This window comes from Toxorhynchites rutilus, unplaced genomic scaffold (genome assembly GCF_029784135.1).
Source record: "Toxorhynchites rutilus septentrionalis strain SRP unplaced genomic scaffold, ASM2978413v1 HiC_scaffold_71, whole genome shotgun sequence".
Classification (NCBI taxonomy): Eukaryota; Metazoa; Arthropoda; class Insecta; order Diptera; family Culicidae; genus Toxorhynchites; species Toxorhynchites rutilus.
In genome coordinates this window covers 31144-42130 of record NW_026600137.1, presented here as the reverse complement: position 1 = coordinate 42130, position 10987 = coordinate 31144, and the positions used below count along the sequence as shown (strand labels likewise).

The window sequence follows — 10987 nt, the reverse complement described above, 5'->3', positions numbered from 1 at the left end:
ACAAAAATACGTCCCAAGTGATGAAACCCGGCGTGATGTTCATTCTGCAAGTGCGATGGGTTCTAAGAACCCAGGAGTGGCCTGTACATCGTATGTTTACATGCGAACGTACTCTCCAAGTGTGTGTTTCAAATTTCAACCCGTGTTTCAATTTCAGAATGTGAACTGCAGGACACATGAACACCGACAAGTTGAACGCATATTGCACATCGTACAATCATTGTGCGATGTACACATTTTTGAGTGCCTATATATACCAATTTAACTATATGCGCTGCTTAGGTAGTGGAAAAAAATTGTGGTGGTGGAAAAAAATTGAAGATAGTCAAACGTGCGAAGGCCCCGGCGCACGGCTTGATGAACACACGTCCCAAGATGAAAGTCTTTGTGTGTTCCATCTTCTCCATACATGAGATTGTTCTTATAGGCCTCAAATGATGTGTGACTACACTCGGCTCGTGGATCGATGAAGACCGCAGCAAATTGCGCGTCAGAATGTGAACTGCAGGACACATGAACACCGACAAGTTGAACGCATATTGCACATCGTACAATCATTGTGCGATGTACACATTTTTGAGTGCCGCCTATATTTACCAATTTAACTATATGCGCTGCTTAGGTAGCGCATATGCGTAATGGTGTTTTTCGGCCTTCAGTGGTGGAAAAACATTGAAGATAGTCAAACGTGCGAAGGCCCCGGCGCACGGCTTGATGAACACACGTCCCAAGATGAAAGTCTTTGTGTGTTCCATCTTCTCCATACATGAGATTGTTCTTATAGGCCTCAAATGATGTGTGACTGGATTCCCTGAGTAGCTGCGAGCGAAAAGGGATGAGCCCAGCACGTAGAGGTGGTGCCCGTTTGCGTGTCCACCGTGTTGCGTGGCATCTGGACACCTGAGACCTCCTACAAACGATAGGTTTACAGGCTGGGAGTTGCGAGTTGCAGAGAGGTGTACACTTCGATCCTCTCAGACTACCCATGCTACCCATGCAAGAGATGGTACCTCACGAGAGTAGCTGTGACGGGGTGCGCGTTGTGTTGGAGGGCACCACCTAATCGGCTCTCCGCTGGGAAGAGAAATCCTGCGAGGGTGACTGTGACGGGGCGCGCGTCAAGTTGGAGGGCGCTTCCTAATCGGTGCACGTCTCGACAGGTAAACGGATACTGCCGCGGAGAACAGCAAAAGGCCTACCTGACAACGCCTGATCGTGGCCTGGATGGAGGAACACCGCGAACATTTCGAAGGAACGAGCATCAAGGATGAAGCCACGATCAAAATGGTCTGTTGAAAACTCGAGAAGTGCATGAGCACAGCCGCCCCCTGAAGTAGTCGCCTAGATGTGGTCCCAGGGGGAATAAGGCAACGAGTAGAGGGCTTGGTTTTTGTGGGTGCGATCCCCACTCGACGTCTGGGTTAACCCTTCCCAGGTAAGGCTGGTAGAGCGTTCCTCACCTCTTAAAAAAAAAAAAAAAAAAAAAAAAAAAAAAAAAAAAAAAAAGGCCAAGGCCAAGAGGCGGACTGCTCCAACATCTCCGTGAAAGGCGTGAGCCTCCATGGCGAAGGAGATTGGAGCAACGGATCCTAAACAAGCGCGCCGCAATTGGAAGACTGATGGCGTACAAAAGAGGCAGCAGATCGGCGAAATTATGTCGCCAAGTTGCTGTGATCGTGCGGCCTACTGAACTTCGCCAGCTGGGAGCTCACCAGCTGACGGAAAAACTCGACACACTGGTACAGCAATTGAGCGTCCTAACTAAACGGCTGAAACGTTACTCTGACTCTGCAAAGCGCCAGGAACAAAATCGGATGTTCAGAGATTCTCTTCTCAGAGAAACTCGAGAAGTGCATGAGCACAGCCGCCCCCTGAAGTAGTCGCCTAGATGTGGTCCCAGGGGGAATAAGGCAACGAGTAGAGGGCTTGGTTTTTGTGGGTGCGATCCCCACTCGACGTCTGGGTTAACCCTTCCCAGGTAAGGCTGGTAGAGCGTTCCTCACCTCTTAAAAAAAAAAAAAAAAAAAAAAAAAAAAAAAAAAAAAAAAAGGCCAAGGCCAAGAGGCGGACTGCTCCAACATCTCCGTGAAAGGCGTGAGCCTCCATGGCGAAGGAGATTGGAGCAACGGATCCTAAACAAGCGCGCCGCAATTGGAAGACTGATGGCGTACAAAAGAGGCAGCAGATCGGCGAAATTATGTCGCCAAGTTGCTGTGATCGTGCGGCCTACTGAACTTCGCCAGCTGGGAGCTCACCAGCTGACGGAAAAACTCGACACACTGGTACAGCAATTGAGCGTCCTAACTAAACGGCTGAAACGTTACTCTGACTCTGCAAAGCGCCAGGAACAAAATCGGATGTTCAGAGATAACGAAAAAGCGTTCTACGACCACATTAGCGACGAGAAGCCCGACTACCGCGAAGGTTTGCCAGATATTAGCGATGTGACGAACTTCTGGGCTGGTATTTGGGAGACCCCAGTAGAACATCGCGACGGGCAAATGTGGTTAAGACGGGAGGAGGAGAGTTGTGGTGAAATTGGAGAGATGCCAGCTATCATCGTCGGAGAGAACGATGTCCGCGAAGCCTCGCGGTACCTGAGGAACTGGGCAGCACCGGGCCCCGATGGTGTCCAGAACTTTTGGCACAAGAAGCTGACCGTCGCACATCCAAAGATAGCTGAGTGCTTCAACAAGGTGCTACGTGACCCACACAACCTTCCTGAATTCGCCACCCGTGGCGTCACCTTCCTCCTCCCGAAAGACAGCAACACATTGAACCCATCAAAGTACAGACCGATAACGTGCCTATCGAGTCTGTACAAAATACTGAGCAGCATAATTACCGCCAAAGTTTCTGCTCACTGCGAACAGCATCACATCATCGCAGAAGAGCAGAAAGGATGCAGGAAAAATACGCATGGCTGCAAAGACCAGGCCATCATCGACGCAGCCATAGTCGGCCAGGCGGTATATAACCAGCGGAACCTAAGTATGGCCTACATCGATTACAGGAAGGCTTATGACTCCATACCTCACTCGTTTCTCGTCCGGGTATTGGAGTTCTACAAAATTGATCCCGTCGTCGTTAGGTTCCTGCAGCATGCGATGAGGCAGTGGAGTACGTCTCTGCACCTCAGTGATGGGGAAAATGTGTTGCAGTCTAGAACGCTGCAGATAAAGAGGGGGATATTCCAAGGCGACTCTTTCAGCCCGCTTTGGTTTTGTCTGGCACTGAACCCCCTCAGTAGGACGCTCAATAGAAACGGTCATGGCTATAAAATAAGGTATGGCGACGGCGCCCACGAAGAAGTGACCCATACCTTTTACATGGACGATCTCAAGGTCTACGCTGATTCACGTCAGCGTCTAGGTGTAGCTATCCGGGTTGTCGAAGACATAAGCAGGGACATCTGTATGGAGTTCGGCCTCGACAAGTGTCGCTGTGTCCACCTGCTGAAAGGACAACTTACCGAATCCGGAGGCTACGAGGTCTATGACGGCGAGTTTATAAGAGACATGGTTCGTGGCGAATCCTATAAATATCTTGGATCCCGACAGCTCACCGGGATTCGCCACTCCGACATCAAGACGGAGCTGCGAGACAAGTTCTTGAGTCGAGTGAACTGTGTCCTGAGGACTTTCCTCAACGCGGGGAACAAGGTACGCGCGATCAACACATTCGCGGTTCCCCTGCTGACCTTCAGTTTTGGTGTAGTCAAATGGAGCAAAACTAACCTAGAGGACCTTGAGAGGAGGATGAGGAAAGCATTCAAAGAGGCCGGAATGCACCATCCTCAATCGGCACTGGAGAGAGTTTCACTACCACGCAAAGAAGGGGGACTTGGAATCGTCGACATTTCTGCACTGTGTGTTGCCCAGGTACGACAACTGCGCGAGTACTTCGCAGAACGCGCCAACCAAAACGCGCTATACCGGGCTGTCTGCGCCGCCGACAGAGGATACAGCGCTCTGCACTTGGCGCAAGCGGAGTACCAACTCAACTGCAATCTGCAGACAGTGGAGGAGAAGATTGCAGCTTGGAAGCAGAAGGCAGTGCATGGTGCCCACCCCCATCAACTGGACCGGCCACACGTCGACAAGGCCGCATCTAATCTGTGGCTAACTCGTGGTGAACTCTCTTCAGTAGTAGAAGCCGACATGATAGCCATCCAGGACAGGATAATGCCGACGAGAAACTGCAGGCGGTACGTCTGGCATCAAGACGTTGATGACATTTGCCGGATGTGCCATCAACCAGGTGAAAACATAGAGCACATTATGGGAGGCTGTCCCGTTTTGGCCAACGCAGCCTACACCGAGCGCCACAACAACGTGGCCCGTATTGTTCATCGACAACTGGCGCTCCAATGTGCTCTACTGGAAGACAACGTACCAAACTACCGGTACCTGCCTGCACCTGTCCTGGAAAATGACCGTTTCAAGCTGTACTGGGATCGCACTGTTCTGACCGACCTCTCGATCCACCACAACCGGCCAGATATAATGGTTTACGACAAGAGCGACCGCAAAGTCACCATCATCGATGTCGCTATTCCACTGAACCAGAATCTGGAGGAGACCCACGGTCGCAAAATCTGCAAGTACCGACCATTGGCCGTGGAGCTCAAGGAACTGTGGGGGCTAAGGGAGGTCCCAAGAATTGTTCCAGTCGTTCTCTCTGGAACTGGAATTATCCCGAAGACACTTCTGGAAGCGCTAAAGGTGTTGAACATCGAGAAGGAATTGGCCGGCATCCAAAAGTCGGTCATCCTTAGCACCTGCGCGATTGTCCGACAATTCCTCGGTCAGGACTAAAACAGCACGAGCATGCAGATACGTGCATTCCGCAGAGCCTAGTCCCCCTTTGGCATTCAGAAGCCCGGGGGCAGGTGAAAATTCTGGCTAGGTTCGCCTAGTTAAGAAGTGAGATAAGTCTGCCAAAAATAAAAGACTACCCATGCTTGGAGGTTGGCCTTGTACGTGTACGGTTGTTGTGTTTAAAAGAGAAGTCCTACTGTAGCTTAGTGCTGCATGTGGTGACTTCTCTTTTTTTTTTATTTAAACATTTTCGGGCACTTGAAGGTCCATGCCGAGTGTCGGAGATAGGCATGTGGATGGGGTACGTGTACGGTTGTTGTGGTTAGAAGAGAAGTCCTACTGCAGCTTAGTGCTGCATGTGGTGACTTCTCTTTTTTTTTATTAAAAAATTTTCGGATGCCTGAAGGCATGTGGATGGGTCACATTCGACTGCAACGTGGTGCGTGAGCGATGATATGTGCGGGTAGTCACACTGATCGCGCATAGGATGGCTTCTATTGATTTGTTTCAAAAGAACCTTCCTCGAGGTGCACGAACTTTCTCAACACTTGAGATGCCTTATGCTAGACATAAGATAGGCATGTGGATGGGTCACATTCGACTGCAACATGGTGCGTGAGCGATGATATGTGCGGGTGGACATCATTCGCGTGTAGGATAGTAGATGCTGAGCAAATCATAAACTTTTGAAACAGCCCAATATGTAACGATGTCGCCCACTGCATTATTTGCCAAGGGGACCACTCCTCTTCAAGCAGGAAGTGCCCAACATTACTTTACTTTACTAAGCTAGCTGCAACAAGTGCAAATGTAGTTGCGTTTCAGCTGAAAACAGTCCGGCAACAAATCGCGAAAGTCCAATCACATATTAGTCAGAATATTGTCGAAAAATCAAAAAGTGAAACATCAGCGGAAATGATATCTTACTTGAAGAAAATGACGAGTGAATTACGTTTTATGCGGTTTGAAATAGAAGAGTTTCGTAGATCCGATTGTGCTAACACGAATGCACTGATAGAATCGATACAGAACACGTTATCTGTTGGGGAAGAAGTCAAAACGATGTCAAAGGCATTGGTGGATGTAATTCGAGAAATAAAAACTATGAATAGGTCAATCCACGAACTGATAAATGCAAAACAAAAATCATCAGGTTCATTGGTTCATGAGCGGTCTGGTAGTTCTAAGGAAGCAATACCACCTTCGATTCCGTCAAGTGTGGGATTGAACTCGTTGAGAAGCCATGTCACGTTCACTACACCTAGTCCTCTACACAATACTTCTCGATTATCCACTGAAACAAATAATATCTCTTCATCTATACTGAATCCTAGATTGCTTATAAACAACAATAGTTGTTCCGCACTGGCTTCGGACAATGACAATGTACATATACCGTCGTCCATCGGTGAACCAGGAAATACCTTTCCCATAGAACCATTTCAAAATCGTCGTCCACAACGTGTGGCTGACTGGAAGATCCTGAAATACGCAGGAGAAGACCAAGGGTTAGCGTTGAATGAGTTTCTAGACAGTGTATATCATTATGCTCTATCAGAACGCATAACTCAGGAAGAATTATTTCACTCAGCAATGCATCTGTTCCAAGGAACTGCATTAAAATGGTACCTTTCGATGAGGGCCGAAAATAGACTAGTAAATTGGAATCATTTAGTATGTGAGTTGAAAGATAATTTTGTGCACCCAGAGTTAGACGCTACGCTGAAGATGAAGATAGCTTCTCGGCGACAGCAGAAAAACGAAAGTTTTCAAGAATATTTCCTTGATATGGAAAAGTTATTCCGAGCATTGAATATCCCATTACCTTCTGAAGAGAAGTTAGGATATTTGAAATGGAATATTAGATCCAATTATAAGCAAATAATGATGTTTAAAGCGGTTGATAGCTTGGCGGACTTACTTTCCATAGGTAAAGCAATTGACGCATCTAAAGTTCCAATATTTACTCGTGTATTTGGAAATACCCGCGAGGTGAATGCTATAAATCAAAGTCACAAATTGGTTCCTAATACTGTGGATCAATTTCCCAGTTCAAACACAGATTATAACAAAAATCACTTGAAAAACAACAAACCAAAAATATTTTGGAATCGTGAACAAGATTCTTCTCGAAAATTTGTTTCAAATTCGAATCCGAACAATAAGAACAATAAATCTGCTTCCTCAATAAACTCACACGCTCAAAAGGAAAATCGAAAATTATTACAAACTAATGTGAATAAAAATACAGAAAATTCCTTGCCCAAGACATCGAATGACAAAACGATTATTTCACTAGAATATCTAGTGGCCAACCATTGTCCTCCGGCCTATGACAGTTGTTACAACTGTGGTTCAAGAGGTCATAATCATCCAGAGTGTCCAAAGCCTGGTCGTGTGTTCTGCGAAATATGCGGATTCAAAGGATTCCATACAGATCGCTGTCCTTACTGTTTAAAAAACGGTATTCGTACCGCATAAAATCGCCGGCGGTACTTTCAAGCGGCGTTTTCCTTCAAAATGTAGATCATATTTCAGCATTTTATCTCCCAGCTATGTATTACGATTACTTTGACGCTGTGGAGACTTGTACCATTTTCGTCGCCGATCAATTTGATAATCGTCCTTTCATCGAACCTGAAATTTTTGGAATCAAAATAATAGCTTTGCTGGATAGTGGAAGTAATTCCACCTTAATGAGTTCACAATTTTGACGTAGGACTACGTCTTTCATTTCTATACCGGGGTGTAAAATCAAAGTTTCGAAAACGAAAGCGTTACGCCGGAGACCGAGATTTTGAGCGTTAATAGCTCTTAAACAACTGAACGAAATGGTATGATGAACACTTCATTCGAAAGATAAAATGTCTACGCGTCATATACTTGTTACTTTTTCATCCGAAAACTTGTTTCAATAGCCTTAAAATGCTTTCAAAATAGGCTATTGAAATCACCAATCGGTACATAAGCGAGCGCCGCTCGTAAACCCACTCAGTTATAATTGAACAGCGACTGGAGCATGTTGTCGCTATTGTGATGAAGGTCACTTCGTTTATCATGAAAGCGCTGATGAACGGTGTTACCAAGAGCCTGTTTGTACACCTTAGGCCAGAAGGGAATCCATCAGGAGGAGAGTGATGCCACGGTTCCGCTTGAAACATCGGAGCAGCCGACACACACACATACACGCGCGGAATCCTCGTTGCTATCATCGTTGCTGAAAAATAATCTACCAGTTCCCCTGGGAATTGAAAAATACATTCATGCGAAAGAGTTTATTTTAATGTTTTTTATCCATACAACACTGCAACCAAATACATTTGGTTTTGTGATTTTTCAATCAATCCCAATTGACAGGAAAGCTTCTATTCAAGCCCCGGGCAAGGGGATATGATCCGCGAGTCAAGATGTGCTACAAATTTAGCTGTCATTGCCAAACCTATCAAATTACTCGGCGAACTCAAGGCAAATCTATGGAACAAGGTGCGCCCATTCGCTAACTAAAAAAAGAATTGTTTTTTGAAAAAAACATTACATATTGAATACAGAAAAGTAAATTTTCATTCATTATTTTTTGTTCTAGAAGTGTGTTAATTTCGTCCTTAATTTCGTTTTCCAAATGGCGCAAATCATTATGGTGCCTTCAACGCAAAGACAATAAATGAAACGCTTGCAGCGTAAAACGTAATGAATATAATGAATATAGCAATGAGTATTTCATAAAGTATCAGTATATTCCACAAATTGTGCTCAATCGTCTTAATTTACTTTTGTGTATTTTTTAAATGGCTGCAGAAAACCACTTCACGTTTTGACCCACCTGGTAGTATGTTAAGTGCCTTGTTTTACACCAGCTTGAGAGTTTGGCAGTTCTCGCGAGTGACAGTGGTCGCAAATTGCATTTGCGACCCGGACATGTTTGACGCTGTCAAATCCTATGTGCTAGTATACGGATGCCCTCAGGCTGCTTCTATTATTTTCCCCCATCAGTAGATAATTTTCGTATCCAATGTTGGATGCATAACATGAAAAACGGAAAAATTTTCACATCGCCAAAATCATGTAATATTCGAGTAATCATTTGCTTCTTACTCATATAATGCTGCGACCAAATACATTTCGTTCTGGATTTTTCAATCAAGTGTGATCAATGTAAGACCACGTCTTTCGGCAATTTATTAGAGGTGCAATGAATCTTTAGGAATTCCCGCTCTACGCGCACTGGCAAACGATGTTTACTCAACAATTTCTCAAGTGAGAAATGTGTGTTGTGAGAAAGGATTAGCGAACGCAAAAACGACAAACGGGAGAAAGAGATGTTTGGAGGTTGAAGAAAATTGGCAGAAAACATCTTCATTTTATCTTTCGAATAATGTGATTCATACCACTTCGTTTTGCCAGAAAGAGATTATTATTGCTCAAAGGAGGAATCGAGTCCTTCGAGGAAATAACCCAGCGCAAATTAGAGTCGCCTATCGATTGCGGCATTCGTACACAAATAATTTTATAATGCAGTTTCATCAAAGTGATTTCTTCGATATGGGGAAATATTCACTACATAATGTCATGTGTTTCATATTCTTCATTATCAAATCCATATCCATGGCCCCTATCGGTATCGAATTATCATTGACACCACGATTTTCGCTAAATGCTCATTTCAGTTCGGCCTGCAAAAAACTTTTCTGAACTCTTATCCATCAAACTTGGAGCCCTGAAAAGGGCCGTTGATTATATGCTAAGCTAATATAGCACGCTCTCCACGGATACGATGGGCCAGCTGGATGTCCTTGGGCATGATGTGACGCGTTTTGCATGGATAGCACACAGATTGGTATCTTCGAATAGGCCTCCTGCAGCGTCATAACCGCGGAACTTTGAAAGCGCAAATCGGTTTTGAAGTCCTGAGCAATTCCACGAATCAAATGCTGCAAAGGTAGATGGCGGATCAGCAATTCGGTCGACTTCTGATAGCGACGAATTTCACGCAAAGTTCCCGGTCGATAGCGATGTGGTCACACTCCTCGCGGCTGGTGCACTTATCCGAGCTGCTTTCGTGGTGCCTTACCACCGAAAGACTAACGAGCTGTGTGCTTGGTCCCACACAAACGAGTCCTCACGGTGCGAGAGTAGAGTAAGAAATGAACGAAAGCAAAGGAAGCATCATATTATAAACCATAAAAGTATAAAATGTAAACCCCACCCTCTTTATTATATTCGTAGCTTAGCCTGAGAGAGAAACGAATAACATCGAAGTAAGTATACAGTAATTTATTTGAATCCGGACACTTTGCGTTACATTTAATATCATACCGCAGCCACAACATTTTATGCATGTTGAATTAATACGATTGATTAGTAACTATCAAGTAACTATCAGTAACTATATTAGTAACTATTAATCGCATAAATTCAACATGAAAAAAATGTTATGGCTGTGATATGATATTGAATGTAATGCAAAGTGTCCGGATTAAAAAGCGTCCGGATTCAAAAACATTACTGTAAAAGAGAGTTAACTCGACTGAAAATTTTTCAGTTCGGCCTGCAAAAACGAAATTAATTGGAAGAGTACAGCATAATGCATAAACGTGAGTATGAGCTTCCCCATCTCACATTCCAATAAGATTAATGGGTTTCCAAGAGGGCGCGCTACATACGGATACGAATGATTTCAATAACCTGTTTTCGAAGCTATTATTAAGCTATTGAAACAATTTTTCAAGTCAATAGATAGCAATCATATAACTCTTGGACACTTTATCTTTTGTATGAAATTTGTATGAAATGATCCGAAGCAGAATGAATCACGCTTAAAGAAGGGATGGATTTTTTCTTGGAATTTACTCAGCAAAAATAATCCCCTCGTCCCAACAATTAAAAACAACAAACGGCAAACAGTCTCATCAAAGTGATTTCTTTGATATGGGGATATATTCACTACATCATGTCATATATTTCATATTCTTCATTGTCAAATCCATATCCATGGCACTTATCGGTATCGAATTATCATCGACACAACGATTTTCGTTAAATGCTTCTTCAGTTCGGCCTGCAAAAAACTTTTCTGAACTCTTATCCATCAAATTTGGAACCCTGAAAAGGGCCGTTGATTTTATGCCAAGCTAATAGCACGCTCTCCTCGGATACGATGGGCCAGCTGG

General features: G+C 44.6%; 1 pseudogene; it reads left to right on the top strand.

Moving 5' to 3' along the window:
• The first annotated feature begins 433 nt into the window (after positions 1-433).
• Positions 434-586, top strand: LOC129782424 (5.8S ribosomal RNA; annotated as a pseudogene).
• The last annotated feature ends 10401 nt before the right edge of the window (positions 587-10987 follow it).